Here is a 26,657-nt window from a genome sequence, read left to right on the forward strand (position 1 = left end):
GGGTTCCCAACAACAGGACGAGGAGCAACGGCCATAAAGGAAAACACAACAAGTTCCAGCCCAACATGGGGAAGAATTTAGGGTGGCAGAGCACTGGAACAGCTGCCCAGGGAGGGTGTGGAGTCTCCCTCTCTGGAGACATCCCGACCCCACCTGGACACGTTCCTGGGTCACCTGCTCCAGGTGACCCTGCCTGGGCAGGGGGGTTGGACTGAGTGACCCCAGAGGTCCCTTCCAACCCCAACTGTTCTGTGACTGGGTGAAAAAAATTTGGTTTAGATCAGCAGAACCACAGGATAAGAAGTGTTGTGCTGGAAACAGAGCAGCACAACACTCACTTTTAGGGCATCTTCAAACCAAGACATTACGCTCAGAGGAAAAGCACTTTCCTTTTTTGTAATTGCTTTTATGAATCATCACTGACATCCAGACACTTCATTTACTAGAGTCCAGTAACCCTGTTTTTCAAAGGCTCAAATTCCAAAACCTTAAGGGCAAAAAAAAAAAACCCCAAAAAAACCCCAGAGGTGTCATTCTGGTTTGATCACAGCAATGAACTCAGCTTGGTGCTTTGGGATCATCCAAGCCAGGCACTCCAGAAGAAAACACAACTGGCAGCATCACCTGGCCCTGTGACCACCAGGAATGTAAAATCTAAACAGAGAAAGTTTGAGGGGTTTCCACAACTCCTCATATTTCTCTATTGTTCTGTGCTTGGGGTTGGTTTTGTTTTTTTTTTCTTTTGAGTGAAATAACCACAACTGAAAGAGGCCCGAAAATTGTTCTTATGTTTAAAAAGGGGCCAAGTCTCTGCAGCTCATTTATAAATAAATAGAAATAAATTGGCCTCCCCCTCAGTGATCCTCTCAGGGACCTGGTTTGCAGCAAAAGTTCTTGCAGAAATGGAGTGAGAGGAAGTTTGCAGAGAGAAGCTGGAAAACAGAAAGGAAGAATGAATTTAATCACAGAGATGGGATCAAAGCAAGAAGAGACCTTGGTAGGTGCACAGTCAGAGCAAAAAGTAGAGAAAATACAAACTATTTCTTTCTTTTTTTTCTCAGATCAATTGGAATTAGCAATTCATAGGAGAAGGAATGTTCAGCCAGGGAGGAAGCTTTAGGCACTTAAGCATTAACTATAAAACCTTAAGGCCTTTCTGAGACAAGTCAATAACTTCACTCTAGGCAAACTACACAGAGATTACTTAGGAAATATCTCCAAAATAACACTTATAGCTCAGTTATAGGGACAGAATGCATGGGAATAGTTTACAAATTCATAAAATGTCTTCAGAGGAGTAAAAAGCATTTACTAATACAAACAGAGGACTCTAATGATGTGAGGAATGGCACAAATTCACAGTGTGGGGCACAGGCATGGAAAGCAAAACTGGGCAAAGGCATCATGACTTGGATATTTCCAGAACATCACTCTGTAAAGTGACAACCAAAAGCTTCTAATTTGAACTTGACTGTTTTGTAGACCACTGGGCAATTCCACATCAAGTCAGTGATAAAATCACTTCTTACCTTGCTTGCCCATAATACAGAACCATCACAACAATGCTCACCGTGTCCTGGGAGGGATTGAGGGCCTTGGAAAAAAGCTGCTGTGTCCAGAGTGCTTTTGTCATCCCCATCTGATGCCCTGTCAGTCAACAGAGAGGATGGAGTGTGGTTGAAGACTGTGTAAATTCCATTTCACCACCACCAATTCCTTTTATCCTGACTCACCCACCAGCTTTCACCTCCCAACCCAACAGGGTATTGCCTCACCCAAGCACTATCCTGACAACAACACAGCTTAAAAAGTGGTGGTTGTCTTTTCTCCCCATCCCCCAGCTCTGAAAACAGGTTCTCTTTGAGCTCCAACTCTATCAGTCCCTGGATAATGGAGAACAATTGAAATAATAAGGTGAAAAAGCCATAAACCAGTTGATTTCCAAGGGAAAAAGCAAAGTGAGGCTGTGCTGTTCCCCTCCTGGAAAAGGCTCTGGGACACTGCCCCCTCACTGAAACCCAAGTCTGGGGAAAAGGGAGAAGTTCAACAAAGGGTCAGCCAGTATCCCAGAGGAATTCCAAAAGAAAGGTTACAGAGATTAATTCATCCCCTATCAAAGCACGAGAAGTGGGAACACTGTACCTGGAGTTCTGTGTGTTTTGTCTGTGGGGAGTCACCAATCTGTCCGTGAGTTCTCCCAAACACAACGGATTTAAGCGAACTAAAACCCGAGGTGAAACTCCGAGTTATGTGCCTGAAGTCATGCAAAAAAGCACTACATCTCCTCCTGAATGATCTTCCAATTCCACAGCATGGAAAGCACCTGAAAACCCCTCATATTTCACACGGTTTCAGGTCCACCCAAAGCTTTAAAGAAGACTCGATTCACGCAGAGCACAATGAAAGCTCCAAGAACCTCACTCTGATTTCAGATAAATCTGACCTGTTTTGGTGATGTAACTTCTTAAGATCTGATATTTTGAAATATATCAGTTATTAAGAGATGGAGTTCTATGAACACATTAACCTAAAAGGCTGCTACAAAAAAAACCCCTGTCTGGTCAACATTTAATGTTTTCTTTAAACTTCACTTGGAACATCAATAGAATCATTGCACGAAAAATATAGTGTCTCTCAATGAACTCTTTCTTCTCTTTTCTGAAAAAGCCAGTGAAAATAATACCTGTTGAGGCTGTTCAATTAGAGCCCAAACTGCTGAACCCAAATTCAACTTCAGAGACACGCAGAAAGGTTGGGGACATTTTGGGACTCTGAGCTGGCGGGAAAAGTAGAAAATTAAATTAAAGTTAGATAGCCATGAGACTAAAAGCAGCACTAGAATGAACTGTATTTCGATAGGAAAGGAGTGCTGGGGTCACCTGTAAAGGAGAGATGTAAATCACAGATTGGGGGCCTGCAGTCCACAGATCTTTTCCCATCTCCTCCAGGAATTCACTGTGGACTATTTTCAGTTCTTTCCCTACAGAAAAAAACAACACAAATTGATAACATAACTATGGTACCTAAGAAAGGAGTTGGGCCTCTGAGCCTTAATTAATGTTTGTAAAGAGCCCTGAGAGACTACAGGGACCTGAAGAACCTCAAAGCACAGTAATTCCTAAACATCCCCTGATCTCTTGTCAGACTTCACCCTTCTCACCAGCACTTATTTCTTTTTAAAGAGAGGGTGGAATTATTTAAAAGATAAAACAAAGACACGTTTCCTTGGTTTTCTAGTACTACAGTTGACACAATTTAAAAAGAAAAAAAATAAATTAACACATGAAGGCTTATTTCTCGCATTAAATAAATACATGTCTCAGGCACTGCAAAGGTAGGACACTGAAATATTTCCTCCAGCTGGCTGGTGGGTGCAAGGCACTGTTCCCTGCCCAGGGAGAGGCAGGAGCTGGCTCAGCAGCAGGCAGAGGAATCCCAGATCAGCCCTGCTGACAGCGGGGAGGATCCAACAGCCCTGCCCCTGTTCCAGCCCTGCTGCTCCACGTGCTCCCTGGCTTGGGCAAACCTGTCCATCCCTGCTCCCTCTCCTGCCTGCCTGATGCACTCAGACTGGGGACAGGGAGTCTCTCCTCGCAGGGTGACTCCAGGATGCCAAAGACATTTATTTAGGTGTTGCTGTCAAAGCAGTAACAGGCCTGGGCACCTCGACCCGAGCCCGTCACAGCAGCTCCTGCTCAGCTGCTCCACTGGTGCTGAGAGCAGACTAAACAGCACAGAGCCAGGCATCCAGGGGGATGTGACAGACAGAATGAGTGCCAGGAGGCGAGGAAGGCACAGCAGCCTCCGAGGACTCACATTTGGCCCATCAGACGCTGCTCAGTCCCTGCGTGCCAGGAATAGCAGCAGGAGCAGGCGCAGCAGCTCCCGGTGCCATCCACACTTCTGCATCACTTCACGCTGCACTGCAGGCTCTGCTGCACCCTAAACCCACAGCTGCTGGTTTCTATAATGCAAAAGGACAGCAGAACACTTTCATGAGATAGAAAATGGTGAAAACAAACAGAAAAATCTGAATATCCTACTCACTGTGATAATAAATAACATTAACAGGTTACTTAACTTGCCGTGATAATATAAAACACTAACAGGTTACCTAACTTGCTGTGATAATAAATAACATTAATTAGGATTTTTCAAGTGCAATAATGACCTTTTCAAGTTGATTTTACTTATAAAAATACTGTCAGATTATAGACATTGTCAATTTTAGCTCTGTAGAACCAGTGAATGGCTGTCAGCACAAAGGCAGTCCATCAGAAATATTTCTTCACAGAGATTTCTTCACTTGCAATTCCAACATGACTGTCCTCGAACAACTCACACAAGATCAGTTCCTCTGTCTTTACAACACTCCTTCTGAGGAACAAGGACCTCTATTTTGTAGGCAGGGAACAAAACCAAAGAAAAATAAGTGACTCATCCAAGACCCCACAGGGAGTCCAGGGCACAACTTCAGGGTCTGCACCAATGGTTTAATAAAGAGAAAATAAATTGTTTCACTCTAAGGGTAGAGGCTTTGCCCCATTAATAATAAAACAGGACAAGCCCCAGGAGCTGTACACAAACCAGAATCCCTGGCAGTGGAGACAATATTAAACTGGCAAAGCTAATTCACCTGGTGTCTCTAAGAAATCCCACCTCGTGTTTCCCAGGAACAACTTCCACCAGCCACCGGAGTAAACACCAATTCCCTGGGACCAAACAGAACCATGATCCCAACCCTGGTGCCCAGAGAAACCCCTCCCAACCCAACCTACACCTGGGATGGTTCAGTAACAGCCCCTAATTCTCATTATCTGACCCACACAGGTGGTCTCCTGCTTCCCTCTCCAACCGATTGTCCACACGGACCCAAGTGCAGCAGCAGGTCCCAAGTGACCATTTGATCACTTTCTTGCTTAATTGCCATTTTTAATTACTTGCCTGGCAACAACAAAAAGCCAGTCTAGCAACGGAAATCCATTCCTTGAACAACTTCTGCCTCTTTCCTCAGACACCAACTACTGCTCCATAAGCCATTCCTGATTAACGTGGGGCCCTCGTGGGAAAGCCACTGCCTGTCTCCTGGTTTCATTTCCTACGACTTCCCTCCTTCAGCTGACAACCCAAGTCCCTAAAAAGCAAGGGCAAAAGATCCTTCATTTTATTGTTACAAGATGACAGCGTTTTTCCCCCTCGCTGGTTTTCTTTCAGGAAGATACATCAGCACTACATTTGCTCCTCCATGTGGTGGGATTTCTTAAATAAAAACGTATGTTATATACGTATGAACTCGGGGCCAGAGCTGCATTAGCCTGGTAACCATCCACGTTTGCTTCAGACTTGGCCAGCCACCTAGAAAACCTGCCAAGAACCTTTCTGGCAGCCTTTTCCCAACAGTTCCAGGAAAACATGGGATATTCAAAGAATTTCGGGGCCTCCCGGCTTCGTTTGTCACCACTCTCCTTGCCCACTTAAAACCAAATCACAGGCAGATTGCTCTAATGCCCTATTAAAGATTTAAAAGTGGTCTTCTCCAGAGCAGGGTATCTGAGGACAGATCTGGGCTAATATATAATGCAAAACCCTCCTTCAGATGTGATGCAATGTGGCACCAGGCAGTGAGGGAGCTGCTTTACAAACCTGGAGCTTCCCGAGGGAATTCCGTCCTTCTTGGAGCTTCTAAACCTCCCTCAGACACCCAGGCAAAGGAGAGACTCGTGTTGTCCTTGTTGTTACTCCAGCAATGGCTTCCAATGGACAGAGGGGAGGTTTAGATGGGATATTGGGAAGAAATTCTCCCCTGGGAGGGTGGGGAAGCCCTGGCACAGGTTGGGTAGAGGGCCCTTGTGGATTTATTAGATGCTGTAATAAACTAAATATCAAAATCAATGGGGAATTTTAAATATATTTATAATATCACACACCATGAACAATATATTATTACATTATATATTCCTAAAAGTAAAAATAAGTATAATATTGCTGATCAGTAACTTCCACCCTAAAACCTACAAACAGACCCGATTCACAGTCTAACTACATCATTACCAACACAGTAAGTAGTGAACACTGATTGTATTTTGTCCACTAACACCTCCTCTAGTTTAACTTCTCATTCACTAATTATTCCCACATTCAAATGAGGGGAAGCACGTGACTGAACTATCTTAGGGCTCTTATAAAATAAGTTCTTTTTTCACATTTCAGAAGCCATTGGAAGGGCACTTTCTAAAATCAACTCAAACCACAAGATCTGTAGCAGACAGCAATCGAGTCTTGCCTTCTTCCCTTCCCATTTCCTTCCCTGTTTTTCCTTCTCTTCCTCTTTCTTTTTTTAAAATCCCACCCTCCAAATCCAACAACCTCCTTTATGAAAGGAAATGGGAAGCCAAGGGGAAGCTGTGGCAGCTGACAGGCTGCAAACACCACTATTGCAAACCACTCTCTGATGCCACAACTGCTATTTGTTGTCAGAGGAGATGAGAGGCCACTTCAAACACAAGAAAAACAAACTTTTCAATAAACCCACCCCAGTGCCATTAATCCCAGAATGGGTTTGACCTGCTGTTTACAGCAATTCCTTAAATCTCACTTAAGCCAAGGAATACAAAGGGCCTGCCTACACTCTGCAGGGGCTGCAGTGACCCCAGATCCAGCACCAAGCACAGATCTCCAGCCGGGATCATCTGGGAGTGAAGATCAGCTCTGACCTCACACTGGACAGTGGGTGTGAAGGCAGAGCCAGGTGTGACCCCCCTCCCTGCTTCTGGGACTTTTATTACTCCTGGCAATACCAGGGTTCCAAGAAATGGGGAGGGAAAAGGTCACAGCATATGTTTAGATGCAGCCCTCAATCCAACTGACCTGGCTTTTGTACCCAGCCCTCCAATAACACACTGGGGTAAATCACTCACCTTCCTCTGCTTTCCTTTCTGGACAGGGGACACTCAATCCTTTCCCACTGGAAAGGAGTTATTCAGGGGGCCATGCTTTTGCATAACTATTATTAACACTGCAGTATTGCAGTTTTTCAATAGATGAACCCAAGTGAAGGACAAACATCTATCAACCCTTCCCTTTTCTTTGCCAGTGGCAAACTATGTGCTTAATCCTGTGCAGGGGACATATATAGACTGGGCCAGAATCCAGCCTTCTCCAACATACCTCCTCTAATAGTGACAAGTATTAGCAGCTTGGGACAGGCCAGAGCTGTCCTTCCCACTGGTTTTTCCCTGGGCTTGCAGTGCTGCACCTCAATCCTAAACCTTGAAACATCAACTCTGAACTCTGTTCTGAAGTTTGCATAATGAATTACCATAATTCTATGGATGGTTATTAAAAACACAAGTATCTAATCTGTTCTAGACTTGCAAACTTCCCATTAACTTCTAAAAGCAATTAGGCTCCTTTCCTAATTAAATACTGGTGGGAAAGAATTGCTTTATGAAACATTTTCCATTTGTCACCATTTAATTTCACTACACGTCTCCTTGCACTCACTTTGTGGAACTATGAGATTCTCAGTCTTCCCTTTCATTTTAACATTGATTTGGTTTTCCTTTCTAATGGGAACATTTCCCTGTAGCAGTTTCAGATTTCTCCCTGCTTTGGACCCTTTTTGCTGGCACTTTTTTGAGCCACTCTTTGTCTTCTCAGATTGGGTAGAACAGCTGCTGTGCTCTGTCTTTGGGCCCAAAAAAATATAGACAGTACTCAGAGGATTTTCACATTAGTGCTGAGCAGGGGTTTATCCACTCCAATTTTATAACAGGAGCAAGACCTTAAATGTTCATGAAAACTTGCATTCATGGCTTGAGTTATATCTCCACTCCATCTAGGAATAACAAGGTCCACTCACCCATCAAGAAGTCAATGAGTAAACAAAATAAAAAGAATAAATCTGTCTTTCCTGACCGTTTGCCAGCCTGGTTGTGGCTATTCTGGACACCAGCAGTTGCAAGAATTAAAAAAAAAAATGCCCCATTCACAAAAATACTCTCACACTACAATCGCTGGGCACGACATTAATGCATCACTGTTAATTATAAATGACTTGAGCCTGACATTTGGTTAATACATCATGAGAGCCATAATGAAATCTGTGAGCTGTGTGTCACACCTGGAACAGGGACAAGATGAGGGAAATCACCAGGAAGGGAAAGTGGCAGCAGGGTGAGCCAAAGCTGATGCAAATCCCTCCTCACTGACCCAACAGAGAGCCCCCAACCCCAACATGAGGCTGCCCCGACACGGGAACCTTCCAGATGATCTTTAAGGTCCCTTCCAAGCCAAACCACTCTGTGATTCTGTAAGAACACAGGTGGAAACCAGAAATTATAGACTCAGTATTAGCTATGCCCACACTGCTCCCCAACAGGACTCTTCCAAGGGGTCTCGAGTGCAGGTGGTGGGAAAGGAGGAGCCACTGCATAAAACACAGAAGAATTTCAATTTCTTTCCATATCTGCCCCAGAAACCTGATTCTCCAACTTATTTAACCAAGAAACAGGGCCATGACATTGCACAAAGAGGCTAATTTCACCCTATAGCCTGTACAAATTATTTGCTCGGGGAGAAAACGTTTTATATTTTGAATATATAAATCTAAATATATGCAAGTGGGGCTGCCTGGAGCATCAGAGGAGTCAGGGCAACCGAAAGTTTTGTATTCTTTAAAGAACAAAAGAAAAAAAATAAAAAAGAAGGGGGGGATTGTTCCCAAATAAAGCATTTCAGATCTTCCTCTGCTATGGGAGATTTCCAAACATCAGATTTCCCTTGTTCCAGTTTAGACTGGAAGCTTTTCTCACCAGGTTAAATCCTGCTAGTCCAACCCCACACATTATATGAGTTTGTCTCTGGCTGAAGTCTGAGGGGATACAGAACTCAGCTCGAAAACTCCCCCTGGAAATGCTGAACTTCACCTGGTTTCACACCTAAACTGCCAAGCTTTGAAAAGGGAAAAGCAAGAACGAGAAGGAAAAAGTCAAAAAGAGGGATGTGTGCTCAGGTCTCTGCTCCAGCCTCAGACTGCTCATTTCCAACAGAAGAGTTCCAAATATTGAGCTGCCCTATACCAGCTAATACTTTTATTTTCCAATTGCACTGTGCATTGCAATCGATACCTCCCCCTCATTGGAAGGACATCTGCTTCCCTTACAGGTTATGCTTTTTAACCCTCACACACACAGAAACATCCTCCTTCCTCAGGAATTTCCACAAGCAGCATTTCTGAGCTCGGGGCTTCGAATCTGTGTAATGAAATTGTCTTATTTTTAACTGTCTGAGCAGCTTTCAAGCAGAATTGTGTTAGAATCCTTATTAATTTGTGCAGCACCCCATCATCATCACAATTTAGCTCACAAGGTTGCTGTGCTTGGAATTCCAGTTATGACATGAATTCTATACATTTTATAGGGATTTATAAATGGCATCAATAGAACACTTAGGGCCTTATTCATTAAACAATGAGTCATTCTGGCATTCCACTCTATTCCATCCCAGTTCTTACAAAACTTTTATGTACAAATTCGACTGTACTTCAAGCATCTGATTTTGAAGTGCTGCAGCATAGTTTCAGCTGGGTGTGGAAATAGATGGCAGGCACTGTTTAAAAAAAAAAACAAAACAGAAAAAAATAGAAGAAAAAAAATGCCTCTAACAGTGAAAGTTTCATCTTCCACAAGTATCACAATCATGTGAAAACACAGAAGCAAAAGAAAATCTGCCATGGGCACCATTGCAAGTATTTTCTTGCTGCCCAGCAAACCAAAGTATTTTGGAATACAGCACTTTGGTAATAATTCCTGGCAGATAATTTCAGTGGTACACTACAAGAGGCTTAAAGGCTTCCCTTAATTTGCAGTTTACAACTGTGGCACCAGCAAACTAATGATGGGGCAGGACCACAACATGAATTTTTCCCGAATAATTTCCCTAATGACACAGACCTTTCAGATGGACTGGCTGTATTTTGTGTGTGTGTGTGTGTGTGTGATTTAAATGAGGATTGAGTTGAAAATTAAAGCTGAAAATTAAAGTAAGACCTGTCAGCTGTCCCTCAGGAATGCACCTCCATCCCAAACAGTGGGTAGCATAATGCACAGCCAATACAGGACCTTTTTTTGGTCAATACTGACTGAATCCAGGCAGAGCACATCAGAATAGCAGTGAAATCATGATGCTGTGGGGTTTAGCCTTTTCTAACAGCTGGAATATAAAATCTTTAGGGACACACTGGTTACCAGGCAGGGGGAATCTGAACTGTTCTCATTCCATCCAGGTAAACTGGGATATGCTACAAACTGCTCTGTATTTTATAGCTTGGACACCTCGGCACATGTGACTATTTTACCTTCTCCTTGTCCTTTCAACCTCCTTCCTGACTGCTGGGTACATGGCTGGGATTTCTGGAGTTCCTGTAAAGCTGGATGGAGCAGAATAGTCTTGGAAGTCACAGCTCTTCCACCAAATCTGATTGGGATTAGAAAAGAGTCTCAGCAGTTGTTGGGATGAGAGGATGCACAGACCCACAGCTGTACATAAGGCAATCGAGCACATTATGTGCCCTTGCCTTGGAAACCACCCCAAGATCTCATCACTCCTTGGATGTCTCCAGTTTTCTTCAGTATGCATATAAACATCAGGGCCTGGTTTTTGTCTTTATCCTTAATAAGTCACAGTAAATTTGGACTCCATCTCACTGCATCTGCCTGTACATCAGAACCCCATCTCCCAAGCAATCCCCAGGCCAAGAAAAGCACAGTGCTCTCCACACCCCTGGTCCATGAGGGAGAACAGGGATGTGTGCTGAAGGGAATTGTACCATCCCCTTCTCATTAATTCCCTCTCCACGCTGTTCTTAAACTCCACTTCATGTGAAGGGACAAAAACAAGACCCAAGTTGACACATTTTGCCATGGCAGGACAAACACTTTTCTGGGAGGGGGATTGTTTCTTTTGCATTTCACATTCCGGTGGAAATGTTCCCCGAAAAACAGTCACTATCTCTCTGGCTATTCACAGGCTCAACTGAATAAAAACTGGCCATGGCACACAAATGGGAAAGGAGGAAAACAGGACACTTTTTCCCATTCACTGCTCGAGCTGAGAGAAACAAAACTGGCAATTAAAGACACTGCTCAGGGCGAGCCACCTTCCTTTTGCTTCCCCCTCTTCCAATTTACAGCTCATGAGTTGTTCCTTTCCTCGTTGCAAAAGGTCCATAACTGTAACACTGCCACATTCTCCTGGAAATCCACTTAAATGGCATATGATAGAAGCCATATGATAGGAGCTTAATTACACAGAGGGCATATGGAAGGCATATGACATAAGGACATATGGAAGGCATATGATAGAAGGGCATCCGAGGACATATGATGGGAGTCTAATTAATTGACAATACATTCCTCTCATCAGGGGGAGAGCTGGAATGCTATTTTGTTCAGAAGAAAAATGTGCACATTGAGTTATGTTTCCCACTGACCATTCTCTTCTTTAATTATTGTTCTTTGGGGCAAGATAGATCATTTCATTTACATATCATACCATCGACACACTTAGCATGAAGTTATGTTTAATGGCCACAAACTGCATTAGGACAAATCAGCACTATTTTTGAAGCTTATAGCTGTGCAAAGCAAATCTAAAGTGCTCCCACCAAAACAAGAAGAGACTGTTCTTATCTGGGATTATCAACAGTCCTTCGTAAAGGTGCTCCCAGAGAAGCACCAAACAGGGTAACAAACCCAACCCTTATGGAACAGCTCTGCTCTGGATGGGAGTCAGTGCAGCTTGTGGATTTACAGCTGAAAATTTGCACACTTCCATCTGCAAAAAGATTTATGGGGGGGAGGAAATAAAGTACTGCCTAAAACATGCCAAAAAGATTCCTTGTTTTTAACTACCTGCCTGTCCTTAATGCATGAAACACAGAAGCAGGGTTGTGTTAGCCCAGAAACTTTCCTTGTCCTAAGGAACTGCAGAGTTATAAACCATGGCAGTGACATCTATAACCTCTTTGAAAACAAGATGAAATAAAATCCCACTAGTCCACTCTTTGGATAAGAAGTGAGCCCTGTGCAACGCTCGAGAACCCTCCAGCTTCTCTTTGCATTCAGTAAACAAGGATCTGCAGATATTCAAGTTTTTAAGTACCATTTTACCAGAAAAAAAACCCAAAACACAACGTTTTTCTGGGTTACTTAGATACCTTGAAATATCATTATCATGTTCACACTTTTAGGTTAGCCTAATGAAATTAAGCCTGTGACAACTCTTCACTTTTATTCACTGACTTAGAAAGTTTACCCACAAGCAGACAGTGCCTCTTATTTCTGGGAACTCAGAAACTCTTGCCAGAATTAGTCATATACGGAGTCAAAAGATCTAAGGTTCAGGTTCTGGACCCTGATCAGGTCTTCTTGTCACCACTTTCAGGCTGCCAAGGGACCTGAACCCTGAACACCCCCAACATTAAGATGTTCACTTTTGTCTTCCAACTTTATGAGATAAAACCCCAGAGCTTCAGAGGGTTTTTTTAGGTCACAAATATTTAGACAAATAAACACACAGATTTTAACAGCATTTAGGCACAGCTGGTATATTCCCTGCATTTTAGACAGGGGGGGTCTTTTGTCCTACAGTTTCTCCACAACACTTGGGGTGGTCCCACAGCTCCTGAACCTGACCTGCTGGGAGGGAGAAGCAAACCAGCTCTGCTGGAGGCACCCAGAAGCATCAACCTTTGAAACCCCCAATATAACTGTACAAACCTAGGGAAAAACCCTCAAGAATCACCATTTTAGCTGAGTGTAATCACCTGTGGGTATCCCTAAGAACAGCTCTCCTGAGGGCTGTGGAGATTCAGGTACTTTCACAAAACCCCATCAGCACCACGGGGTTTAACTCCCAGTGTGGAATTAACTGAGCCAGAGACTAATGGAAAGGGAACAGATACAACACAGGATGTTTTTACCTTTGGAGATTCCTGACTGCTGACCATGGAGGCAGTAACACTGATATGTTTTTGGGGGTGTTACACATTAGGTGGAAGGCTAATTAAAGTCACACAAGCACTACTAGTCCGCTGGATTTGCTAAAAATTCAGTAATACTGCACCAACAAGTGAAAAAACGCCGAGAAAACCAACATTCCTGGAGTTCTAGAGAGGCAGAAGAAAATAAAAGGAGTTTCCAGCTTGTCTTACCTGCTCTTTGCTGTTCCACGTGTCCAGAGCTGAGGAATGAGGGTCGCTCCTCACGCCGTCATGTGCAAGACCCAAGGAAAGCTAGGAGGTTGTACAGTTATCTCCCTTGGTGTAATTCTAAACTATACAACCTACTACCTCAACCTGGATGCATGCAGTCAAAAATGCTGAGTTCTACCCACCACTCCACGGCAGACACATTGTGCCAGGGGGTTTCCACTTAAAAAAAAAAAAAAAATTAAAAAAAAAAAAAAAATTAAAAAAAAAAAAAAAGGGCCTCCGGATTCTCAGCGTGCTGATTTAGAAGTAAAAAAAAATATGCTTTGTTTGGACAACCAGCAGCTCCCCTACGTGTGTGATTAGATAAGACACAGCAAGGCAGGGTTATTCCTGCTAGGTACAGATCAATTTTCACACAAGAAGGAATTTTGTCCCTGGACATAAAAAAAAAAAAGCAGTTTTCCCCCCTTCCGCAGCAGATGCATCTGCACTACAGCACAGAGCATATACATACATTTATTTTTTGGGCTGGTTTTTTTTTTTTAAAGCACTTAAGAAGGCTCAGGATGAAATCTGTCCTGACATGTCTCTTCCTTTTTGAGCACACATAACGTTGACCTTGGAACAGGCGCCTGGGCTCCCGGATGTTTAAAGGATGATTTGCAGGAGTGGGATTAGGAGAAGAACTGCAAAAAGGGGGTAGAAAGTTTTGAGCGAATTTTACCCTTTTTAAAATTAACCATTTTAGAAAACTCAACCCCGAGCCTCTGCCAGCAGCCAGACAGTGTTCCCTCAGCAAGGAACATGTTTTTAACTTGCATTAGTGCACAGTCAAACAAGCAGGATGTTATCCTTGTGACTCACTCCCATCACCCACCCAGGTGCTACTTAAAGCCTGTGTGCTGCCTTTTTATTATGGCTCCCAAACAGGGATTAAAAGGCTCCCAAACAGGGCTTAGCATCCTAAAATACGCTGCTGGAACTGGTTGAGTGCTGAGGTGCTGCCTCTCAGGTGAGTGCACCCTCAGGCACAGCAGCTCCGGGCTGGAAGGGGATTCCACGGGAATCAAACCCCAGGAAAGGGTGCTGAGCTTGGTCCTGTTTTCTCAGGATAAAGGAGCACTGCTGCTTGTGAAAAAGGCACCTCTACATTCCAGAAATAAAGGAGGAAGATGAGAAATAGCATCACTCTCCAGAATTCAGCTCGCAACAGCAGAAGGATATTTGGGAAAAAACCCACAAAACAATCTTTCTGCGAGGTTTAAATGTCCATGATGTTGACAGGATCCAAATTTCTAACGACTCCATACTTGGTAAAGTTTACTTTGACCTAATAGTGGAAATACAACATATTATTTTAGTTAACAGCAGAGTCACTGTGAACTATTTTATTAGTTAGAACAGTGATCCAAGCACAACTCTGGATAAGGAAACCATGGCTCTCTGGCCCTGTACTCTGAGCAGGAGCTTTACCGTTGTCTAAAACCATCCAAATCCTTGATGCAGCACCATCATTTTTGTGCACTGAACATTTGTTCTCTGACATGAGATCCAATGATGCAACTAAAGCAGCTCTATGGAACCTGTGTGCTCACTTGGGGTGATGGAAGATCCCAAATCCCACCCAATCCCTACGTGACACAGGAGACAAACTCCCCTTCAGACTTTAAAAACCATCCTGTTTCACATTTTGCACCTATAAACTGAACCCTTTCAGCATCACATGGCTAAACCTCTCACGTTTTCCACAACTTATTCTTGCAAGTATTTTTCTGCACCTCAGTCTTGTAATATCTAACATTACACCATTCAAAGCATTGTAAAATTATTGATTAAACTGATCAGATAGAGATGTATAGATGTATTCAGATAGACTTATATGTTATATATAATTATATATAATACATATAATATATTATATAATTATATAATATATATAATATATATTATGTATATAATATATATAATATATTGTATAATTACATAATATATAGTATATATTATATCTATTATATTATATATAATAGATATAATATATATTATATAATATATATTGTACATATATATTATTTTATAATATAAATATAAATTGAGGTAATATTATATCACAGAATCAACTAGGTTGGAAAAGCCCTCTGAGATCATCGAGTCCAACCCATGACCTAACACCACCTTGTTATTTACATAATATTATTTATATTATATATATTTAGACAATTTGCATATAGATATATAAATTGATCAGCTATAGATGAGGAAGGTGCTCTTAACATCACCATTGCATTGAGATTAGCACACTTTGCAGACCAGGTATTTCTAAGCAGAGCTGAGCAAGAAAACTTGTCCCATAATTTGCTCCAAAATAGAAGGTAAAGAGTTCTGTACCCTCAGTTCAGCAAAGGTCTTTTCATACACACACTACAATAATAAATTCCCTTTGAAAAAAATTCCTTTACTCTCAGCTTGCACCTAAACAACCTGAATTCTTCTCAGGCTGGCAAAGGCCACTGTGGCTGTTTTGTCCATGACTTGCTGCTCTTCCATCTCTTCCTCAGCACGTTCCCCAACCCCTGAGCTGTCAGCTCTGAGCTGGCACCCGCTCAAGGAGCCTTCTCACTCCCTCCCCCAGCTCTGTATTGAGCAGGGGAGCTGTGCCCTGCCTGGCACACGAGTCCTGCCCCAGCACTGAGCCCTGCTCCGAGGTGCCAGGGAATTGTTGCTTGGACAACACTTCTCCTCCAAGTTCCCACACGTGCCAACGCCACTCAGCACAAATGTGGCAGAAATAAGGCACCTGGATGTAACCTATGGACTCAAAAGTACTTTCTATCCACCCAAGCAGTTTCTATCCCAACCCCTAACTCACCCTCTGGTCAACTTTTAGACACCTCCCCATCCTGCTGCACAGATTTGGACTCGATGATCTCAGAGGTCTTCTCCAGCTTAGTTGATTCTGTGATTATCCTGGCAAAACTTCCCTCTTTATGACAGCCTGGCTTCAGAATTTACAGGTATTTTGTCCCCAGGCTTGGACAGCTGAAAATGTCTTTGCATCCCAGAGGAACTGGAACTTCAAGCAGCAAAAAGTGTCACGCACCCTTCAGTCAGAGTATCTGCTGCTGTTACTGATGGGAAGTGTTGAGTTTAAGAACTGAGATCAAATATGAAAAAAGAAGTTTCTAACTGCCACTCCTGCCGTGCCTTCATGTCATTCCTCAGTGCCTGGGCCTGTGGTAACTCCCTGTGTCCACAGCAAACACCCTCCTGGGAGCAGAGCAGGGCACAGTCCCAGTGGCTGGTGAGACACTTCCCTTTGGTGGCACGAAGCTCCATGTTTGGTTTCCGGTGATTTTTGCCAATTATGCCTTTACCCAATTAGCACAATCACACCTAATTGGGTAATTAGGGTAAAGCAGTGATCTAATGACAATGTTCCATCACGATACGTATCGATGGCATGGAAGTTCCTGTGGAATGGTGGGACAGGGAGAAGAGCAGAGCACGTGCTCCTGCATCAGCCTCTCGTCTGGGAACCCTTTTAGGCCTCTTGCTTTTTCAGAATCCCAGAAATGATTTCCCACTTCTGTGGACAGAAGGAAACCTCAGTCCCAGCCCAGCCAGGCTTACTTGAAAGCAACAGTGTAATTAAAAAAAATCCTGTCCGGTTATTCTGATTCCCGAAATGCTGAAGTAAAGGTGAAGACAACTTCATTGGATACTTATTTTCAAATGGAGAGGAAATGCCATTGGAGCAGCTCTCCCCAGACAGATCCAGGCACCAGCCCATGCCACTGCCCTCAGGGGACACCCTGAGATCCAGGTGTAACCTTTACTCTGGGCTAGGAAGTTATGCAGCAGCATCACTTGTTTTACTGCTTGTTCCCTTCAGCCGAGAGAAGAATTCCCAAACCTGCTTTCCCCACCTCACTTTGGTGTAAACCCAAAGTTGCTATTTCATTTCCCCAAGAACAAGGAGAGAATTCCAATCCAGAACTGATTTTGAGGATTGACTGGCTGGAACATCCCACTCTTTTCGAACATATTTCACACCATTTTAGTCACAATACACAGAAAAACAGGGTTTGAGAGGGCAGAATATTCCCAAATAATGACACACAAAACAGTGCCTCAATGTATTAATCCCCTATATCACACTTTATATGCATTTTCAGACCTCCTATTGATATGAACAAGATATGAACAAGACCACAAGGATTCCAGCAATGGTCACTCACTACAGATGTGTTCAGGAAGCTGAATTTTTGTTATTATATTCAACTGAGCTTTGCTTCTGAATCTTTAGGGCTGTGAACGATGCAGAAGAAGGAAGAACCCACCTTCACTCTCAGACCCCAGGCAGGGCTTGCCAAGGAAGGGGGTGGGAAGCAGAAAATACTCATGAAGCAAATGTGTTTCCTTAAGCCATTGAGTAAAAAATAAATACCAAAATCCACAAATGATACTGTTCCAGTTTGAGGTCTGAAATCTTGTTTGCCAAATTTCAGCCTGGAGTGATCTTTTTTTTCTTTTTTTTTTTTTTTTTTACAGCTGATTTTCCTAAAACTCAGACAGAAGGGATTTTACACTGGAAACGCTGACACGATTCCTTCTGGTCACCTCACCCGTTCACCTTCGCTTGAAGGAACTTTTTTATTAGAACTTGGTTGTGATGAGGAACCTCAAGAGGTTCAAAGGTTTACTGCAGCTCAGAGAGCTCTCCTAGAAGTCTGGCAAGCACACTAAACAGGGCTGGAACTTCAGGAGTCTGCAAAACAGGGCAAGAAGCCTCCTCTGGGCTCAGCCGAAACCGAGAGCGAGCAAATATTTTGAAAGCTATCCAAAGTTTTTCATCACATCACAAAAACCCTCCCTGCCCCAACTTTTAGCAAGAATTACAGCAATCTGAAGATTTACTCAATATTACATTTCAGTGTCTGGTGCTTTCTAGGGGAAGGGTGGCCACCCTCTCACCCCTGAACCAAAAGGAGCTTTTGGGAGCAGCTGGAGCCCAGGATCAGCTCGGGGTGAGACAACAGGACACAGATGCCCTGTGCTGGATCTGAGGGGGCATCAGGGATGCTGGTGGGCAAGGTGGCACAAGGATTAAGTGCTGATGACTCTAAATAACCCCAAAACCTATTTTTTAGCTTAGTCTGGGCCTGCTGTGTAGTGAGAAATGCTTTTGGAGTGAAGCTCAGTGAGCCCAGGTTGAATGCTCTTGTTTGAGATCCTGCAGGACCTGAAGCCAAAGGTGGTTTCACCTGCACACTTTAAAAGTAAAGGAACTCACAGGTGATTTCCAAGTTGGTGCCACTTCCAGGGTGGACTGGTGAGGCTGGATTTCATCATGATACTGCACATGTACAACCAAAGGTTCCCACAGTCCACCTGCAGCACATCCCTCCACCTTCAGATTGCTGTGGTTACTCATGTAATGCTCCTAAATTGTGGAGACTCCCTGGCCCAAGGGCAGGTATCTTACTTAGTCTTGGATTCCTCCCCTAAGAACATCCTCTCCTCATTTTCTCCCTTGCTGATTAGAAGCAAATAAACAAAACAGGGGGGGAGAGAAAAAAAATCAGATTACTGAAATAACCAGAATACTGAAATTTATCTGCCTTTTAAGAGTTTAACCAGATTTGATTATCTGAATAAGAGTATTTGGATACGGTTCAAATTCCAGGGTACACAATTACATTCTGCTTATCATGAATCCCATTTGCCACTGCATATGGTTATTCTAATTACCAGAATGCTATTGTGTGCTCCTCTGCTGACAAGGGCTCACTGTGCTCCACACCAGGCTGGGAAAAGGGGGAGCACACAAAATACATTCATTTTCATACCCCACACAACATCCTGGCCTGCAAGAACCCCCCAGCTGCTTTCAGTGAGAGCTGTCAGCAACAGGTCTTATTATTTGGAGGGGGAAAGGGATGATTTACAAAATCTGGGGGGGAAAAAAAAAAAAAAAAGAGTCTGCTTTGGGAAAGCTTTGGTTTGCTTCCTCAGGGAAGAGCTGCTGGTTTAAACTCTGGCTTTGGCCAAATGAAACACAACTGCAGCAAAAGCCTCCCCAGATGCAGATTCAGCCAGGAGGTTGTTTTGTTTTGGTTTTTTTACCTCCAAGGAGGTACCAAAACAACAACTCTGCCTATTGCCAGAGAAAGGGGCTGCATTAATTGAGGCCCCAATTTTTGGAGAGGATATTGGGACTTTCTGGTGTCCCCAAGGCCCTCCTGGTAATTTCCAGGTGCTCTGGTTTGCTTCCAGCCACGTTAACTGCCTTCTACACCTTTAAGCTGCCCATCAGACTGGGTGAAGTGTTCCAGGAGTCCTGTTCTCAGCAATTCTGCAGAGTCTGTGCCCTGCTCTGCAGTCACTGTGCATCAGTGACACACCAGGACATCTCTGTGCACCCTGGATGGCACCTGGATCAAAGCTGCTGCAACCATCAGCAAGACAAGAGGGCTCAGTCTTCAGCTGTGCCAGGGGAGGTTTAGGTTGGATATTGGGAAGAATTTCTTTGCAGAGAGGGTGCTCAGCCATTGGAATGGGCTGCCCAGGGAAGTGGTGGATTCTCCATCCCTGGAGGTGTTTAAGATCAGACTGGATGTGGCATCAGTGCCATGGGCTGGGAACCACAGCGGGGTTGGATCAAGGGTTGGACTGGATGATCTGGGAGGTCCCTTCCAACCCAGCTGATTCTGGGATTCTGTGATTCTATGATTCTATAAATGTAAAGCTCCTTATCCACAAAGTGAGAGGGCAAAAAAACCCCCAAACATCATAAGAAACAAACAGCTAGAAGCTCCACAGGCTCCAATTAGTTTTTTCCACCCTAAAAGGAAGACACATTTCAAGGTTCTTCACATCATTTTGTCAAGACTCCGGTTTCACTCGAAAACGTAACGAAGTGCAGCGAAACACAACCAACAGAAAAGAAACACAAATTAAGGCTGAAAAAACACAACCCAGTCCCTTTTCAAAAGGCTGAGCTGAAAAACAAAAGGGAGGGGGGGAGAATATTGGAGGCTGCAGTTCAAAAGAACAGGGGGGCAGTTTAGCGAGAGAGATGAGCTAAAATAAATTTTAAAAATTCAGTAAAACGCATCGAACACGTTTTATTGAATTTATTGAATTCCCTACGCTGTGCTGGTGGTGCTGTGCCCTCTTTGGCATCCTCCCTGCAGCACCTCTTGCTGCAGAGGACAACAGCCTTCAAGAGGCTTCCCTGGGCATGTTTAACCTGTCCCATAAAGCTCAGGCTCAGGATACAACTCAGTGGTTCTCCTCAGAGCAGCACAGGCCCTGCATCTCACCCCATTTCTGATGGCACCTCTCTGAAGTTTCATGTTTAGATCTCTCACCAGAGAGGAAAAAAAAAATGGGTATTTATTAGCAAGTCCCAACATATTCAGTGAGAAACTGCACTAAAACATCTTACAGAGAGAAAAAGAAATAAGTATTGATTTTCTAATCCAAAAAAACATGCTTTCAAACCAAACTGTGGTACCTCATTTTGGGAGAATTGTGCCCAGTTTCCCTGCCATGGGCTCTTGGCACTCTCCATGCAATGCCACCTGAAGTGCCATCCTCTGGGAATATCTGTGACAACTTCCAGGCTGTTCTCAGCATAGTCTGCCATGTCTCCAAATGGCTTTACAGAGAAGAGACCACCATACAGAAATATGGATTATATTGGGACCTGGGTTTGGCCACCTCATTTCTCCTTGGAGGGCAGACTAATTGAGCCCATTCTTCCTTCAGAGCCAGAACACAGGAATCTAATATTCACTGTATATCTAATATAGTGAATATCTAACACAGCAAATTAGATATTTAAATCAAAAACCCAAAAAACAACACAGAATATTAACAGACCCTCAGGAAAAAAAAAAAACCACAAATTTTTTACACTCAAAACTAGATGCAATCTCATCCTGCTTCTATCCCAGCCCAGTAATTCCCTCTTCATCCCACTGTGGATGAAACAAAGTCCACCAGCAAAGCCCAAGTGGAGATCCCAGAGCAGATCTGGACTCCAGGCCCCTATTCTGGGTAATATCCCACAATCAGGTTTCCATGGGGCCCCTCAGCACCCAAACCTGAAAGATATTTATCCTATATATACATATAGGAGGGGAATATTGACCACCAGCCTCTATACCCCAATTTACAGTCACACAGACGCCAAACCGTGGGATTTGTTCCCTTTTTTAAAGCCACTTTCAATCATAGGGAGAAAGAAGAGTAATTAAGACTTCTCTGACATCATTTTATGCTTCTATAGTAAATAGAAAACACATAGAAAACCCTGGAAATTCAGCAAGGAGGAAAAAAAAAACCCTCTTTTTTGGACGGCAGCAACGTGCGTCAAAGCAGCCAAGTTCAAACCCAGAGAAATTTAAAAGTGGAAATGCAGAGCAAATCTTTGGGAGAATTAACACTGAAAAGCTGCTGGAAAGAAACAGTCAGACTTTATTTTGAGTTTACAGCCTAATTATTTTCATATAGAAACTGTATGTTGGGTTTTTTAAAAAAAAAATGACTCCTTCGAAAATAATTGTCCCACTTTCACAGCTTTAAAGGTTAGTTTTGTGCAGAAGGTTTTATACTGCCTGCTTCCATGGTGGGGTTTTTTCCTGCTCTGTGACTTCTTTTGGAGTTTACAGCATGATTTTTTTTTTTTTCCCTTAAAAGCTATTTTAAATAAGACATAAATACCATGAAATTGGAAGGAATGGGATTCTACAATAAACTCATTTTTGACAGAGAATAGGAGTTGCAGGGCCAATCCCCTCCTGTGTCCTAGAGCTGCAGTGTGCCCAGGGATTCCTGGGTATAAAGGAACAGAAGTGACTGTTCCTGTCCCAAACAAATTGCTGCCACTCAGCAAAGAAAGAACAGACCCATGTTACTTTATGAATGAAACAACCTTATCTGCTTCCCAACGAGCTCGGAATTCACCATCCAGGAACGTTCCCTCCCATTGCCAGACCGAGGCAGAAGGAAGCTGAGGTTTAATTTCTTCAGCCTGATGTCAAATTTAAGTCCCCCATCCTATTACACACAGGTACAAATGAGCTGCTGGTTGGTGTTGGTTTTTTTTTTGCACAAGTGGATTTTAAACACCACCCAAAGCTGAGATGGTGATTGCAGAGCGAGGGGCGCAGCTCCAGTTTTATATTCCTTAAATAAAAAAATTAATTAAAAAAAAAACCACAACAACAAAACAAACAAACAAGGGAGGAGGGGAAAAAAAAAGGCATTAGAGGAAAGGCAGAAACAGCAAAGCAGAACATTGTCAGGTTAAATGCAGTGACACAACCCTGTGCACTTGCCAGACAGACACATACCTATAGATACAAGCTTGTGTGGAATATGACCACAAGTTCGGATCTACGGGTTTGTGGCCCCAGGCAGGGTTTCTCTGCTGTCATTTGCAAGGTTTGGGGCTTGATTTTTTGGAGGAAAAGCCACTCCTGCAAAAGGAAATATCTCAGCTGTTAGTGAGGAGGAGCCTTCATTCCCTCAGCACCTTCAAACCCCTCCGCTGGAGGACAGAGGGGGCACAGTCACTTATTGACTTTGCTACAGCACAAGCTACGGTTTCCTGCACTCCCCTGGAACCTTTTGAAAGAAAAAAAAAATCAGCAGAACAAAAATGAATTTCAAACCAAACAAAATCAAGCAGATGAGTGGTCCTTCCTCGTAAGTGCTTTGCTGGACAGAGTTACACAGAAGTGAGGAATCAACAGCCAACGTTGGAGGGACATCCCTGACAGTGTAGCAAGTTATAAAACAGCAAAGTTTTTGTATGTAAACAGAGTGACAATGCACAGCCACCCCCCCAACCCTGCAAAAAAAGTTGTCTTGTTTCCATTCTGGCTGCCTGGTTGAAGCAGAAAGAAGAAACAACTGCCTAAGAGTTGGTTTAACTTTCAGAGAAGTCATTACTGGTCTGAGGTTCTATTTTAATTCTATTTTTAAAGAGAAAAAAAAAAACCCCTTCACTCTGTATGAATTTCCCCTCGCTCCAGCTCTCTGCATTTCTTCCTAAAATGACACAGACAAATGTAAAACTTCTTTAGGATTTCTCAAGTCTTGAAAAATAGTGGTGGAACAAAGTTTCATCAGTGCAGGTAAGAAGTGTCCCCTCCTTCCCCTGAAGTTTCCAAGTCTTCTTTCCTGTGTAACTAATATTTCCCATTTTATTGGTGGGGAATTAGGCTGAAAAGCAGCCTGGCTGTGAGCTCCTCATAGAGAAAATCAGTGAGATCAACTGTTGCTTAAAGTGTCACAAACTTTTCACATTCTACCTCTTCTCTTTCTTCAGGAGACAAACTGTATTAATGCAAGTCAATGTTGTTCTCTACAAAATTAAACAGTCCACACTTGGAAAAGAATTTTGTTATTTGGAGGCTTTTAGAAAATTCCCCCACTTCTCGTGGAGGTTCTTAAAATAAATCACTTCAACCTTTCCAGCCTGGCAAACATGCAACTCTAAAATACAATTTTCCTTTATTTGGAATTACTGCTTGGGCTGGGCTACAAGGAACTCCCAGCAGTGGATGTTAAACTTCCACCATCTGTCCAAAGGTTGCCTAAATTGATCCCCTAAGTTTAGATTCCTATGATACTTACCTTAAAAGTGTCCAGCTCTCAGCCCTCAAAATTCATGTTGCAGGGGACGAGCATCTTTGAAAGACCAGGATAACTTCCTTGTTGGAGGCAAAACGGGATTCAGGAGCCCCCCAGAAGTCAGGGAAGCTCTGGAGGCAGTGGGGCAGGGAGCACGTGGTCCTGCAGGAACAGCCACATCCTGCACAACCACACGTATTGTGCCCCGGGAGCTGCAAAGGGAACACAACAAATGTGACCCTACCAAAAATAACCCAGGAACTCCATCTACAAAGCTCATTTATTCCCGGGAACCTGAGGTTAAAATGCAGGTTGTCCTTTGCCCTGTTTAATGGGCACAACTGTCAGGAGCCAGGAATTCTGCTGCTGCAGGTACCAGGATTTTTTACAGTGGCAAGGAATTTTTCTTTAGGCAAAACTGCATAAGACAGTGTATTTTCCCTTATATTCACTACATTCATTTTGACCCTAATATCCTTTACATTAAGGTATGTATATTTTGCTTATTTTTATAGGTATATAAACTAATTTCCATGTCTCTCTGCTGGCAAAGAAATACTTTATTTTTCTTCATATAAGACAGGAAAAAAGTCATGATCCCACTGCAATGCTGGGGGGAGGTTATGGGTTTACTCAGTGTTTCTAGTTCCAAAACCTGTTGTTTGGGGTTTTTTTTACCCTTTAATCCCATTTTCTAACCACTGGGACAGCTCAAGCCCGTGAAGGAAACCAAGCTGCAACATTTGGGTGGCCTGTCCATCCCTCCTTGTGGTCCAAGACACGTGTCCTCAGTCCTGCCTGGGCTGCAGGGAAGCTCCAGGCACCCAAAACCAGACCTTGGAAGAGCCCAGCACACGTTTGAGGGCAGCTGGGAGGTGCTGACCCACCCAGCAAACCCCCCTCCTTTAATTCCTTGCCTAAAGGAGGGTTGATCTCTGCCACATCTCCCACCCCCTTCGCCACCTGATTGGCTTTTCCAAAACAAAAGGAGTGTTGGGATCCACCAGCAGAGCTCCACTAGGGGAAAAAGGGGGAGAAAAAGGGGAAAGCAGCACTAGCTGTGCCTAGAAAAGCTCCAGGTATGCCAAATAAATCCCTGCAGCAGGTCCCACCATAAATCTGAGTGAGCCCTCCTGCATTCCTGCCCCGGGCGAGGGCGGGTCGCTGGCACGGGGGTGGCACTCAGTGGCACCTGTATGTTATAAATTACCCTGGAACCAACCTGCTCCTACCCATACACTCTGGGAAACAAAGTCCTGGACAGTTCTTGAGCCATTTGATAAATTCTTGAGCGATTTGACAAAGGCAGCAGCAAATGAATCTTTTTGTTTGTTGAAAGACACAGATTTTTAATTTATTTTTTTTCCTGTGTGAGCCCTGGTTTTTAAACATGAATTCCACTTATAGCCAATATATTCAGAGAGCCATAGATTATACAAGATCTGGGGTTTGCAACGTTTCCCTCCACTGATTAATCACACAGCTATTGTACCTTCTGAAAACCTGATGGACATACACACAGTGGCAGAAAATCCATGAGAGGCAAACAAATCAATCACCACCACACTGGATTTGCCTCAAATGCTAAAATTGCAAACAAAAAGTTTCAACCTGTACATTAAGGAGCACGGGATTAATATTAAGGCTTGTGATGTCCTTACATAATTTGCTTCACTCTTCATTTTATAATATATTAATGATCCCAGGATCAACAAGGTACCACAACATGGGACAGCCCCCAAAAAGTAATACATACTTTTGTCAGTAATAACTCAGTTGAAAACTGGCATGTTAGAGATTTATAGCCAAAGGAATACAGAAGGAAATATTGCAGAAATCAAGTCTCTAAAGACCCAACACTGGGGCTGGTCTGTGGGTGGTATTCTTGCAAACCACAAAGCATAAATGCCCTGTCCAGGAAAATCGATCATTATGGAATGCATTGTGTGCCTGAGCAAAAAGCTGTTTGCAGCCATTTCATACTTCTGCCACAAAAATAAGACAAATAAGAAACACCACTGCTAAATAATTCCCATTCTTTCCCCTCACCTCTTCCCCGCAGTCTAATCAGGCCCATAAATATATATATATATACATATAAACACACATGCACTCTAGCTTAGGTTTAAAGACCTGTACTCCCAATTCTTTAAGGATTTCTGTGCTTCAAATAATTTTAGGAAATTAGAAGGAAAAGGGAGATACTGACTGGGGAATGGATGAGAAACCAAATTACCTCAGCAGCAGCAGCAGCAGCATTCTGCAAGATTTCTTCTCGCCCGTGCGCTGCCATATTGTTTGTTAGGCCCAACTCTTCAAGGAATGTATCCTGGAAGACAAAATATTTATGGATATTTCCATGGCATATTTTCAACAAATGGGTTCTGTCTTTCTACAGGAACGACAGAAGCTTCAGGAGCGAAAGGAACAGGCAACGTCCTAAGAGAGAAATTACTTCCCCCCTCCCAATATCTTCGTTTTTCAGTTAATTTTTTTTTTTTTTTGGTTTAATGATATTTTTTTTCCACGTTACACCTTTGGATCAACCCGCTCCCGCCCTCCCCCCCCCCCCCATTCCTCCGGCAACGACGAGCGAAATCCGTGGAAATAAAACATTCCTTGCAACACAAACATTTCAGAAGTTTGCCAGTCCTATTCCCACCAAGAGAAATAAAAGCACCGTGGAGGTTGTAACAGCAGTTAGTAACACACACCAACTCCTCCAACTGATCAGCTATCACATCCAGATCCTTCCCCAATTAAAGTTTGATAAAACAGAATCAAATAGGAGCATCGTTAC

At 43.3% G+C, this 26,657-nt stretch overlaps 2 long non-coding RNA genes across 3 annotated transcripts in view; both read right to left on the reverse strand.

Moving 5' to 3' along the window:
• Positions 1–18: 18 nt before the first annotated feature.
• LOC116797724 lies at positions 19–24,065 on the reverse strand. Of its 2 annotated transcripts, none has more exons than XR_004360734.1 (5): positions 23,861–24,065; positions 3,817–3,964; positions 2,880–2,980; positions 2,684–2,776; positions 19–1,647 (listed from the first exon to the last, which is right to left on the reverse strand). It is a non-coding gene; the product is annotated as an uncharacterized LOC116797724 (long non-coding RNA). The 2 variants fall into 2 exon arrangements; XR_004360733.1 differs by lacking the exon at positions 23,861–24,065 and adding an exon at positions 13,214–13,288.
• Positions 24,066–25,706: 1,641 nt separating this feature from the next.
• The window catches only part of LOC116797802, a 49,429-nt gene continuing 48,478 nt past the window's right edge, over positions 25,707–26,657 (reverse strand). Inside the window, exon 6 of the long non-coding RNA XR_004360753.1 lies at positions 25,707–26,186. This is a non-coding gene — a long non-coding RNA (uncharacterized LOC116797802). The remainder of the gene's footprint in view (positions 26,187–26,657) is intronic.

The sequence above is a fragment of the Chiroxiphia lanceolata genome, chromosome 23 (assembly GCF_009829145.1).
Source record: "Chiroxiphia lanceolata isolate bChiLan1 chromosome 23, bChiLan1.pri, whole genome shotgun sequence".
Taxonomy (NCBI): domain Eukaryota; kingdom Metazoa; phylum Chordata; class Aves; order Passeriformes; family Pipridae; genus Chiroxiphia; species Chiroxiphia lanceolata.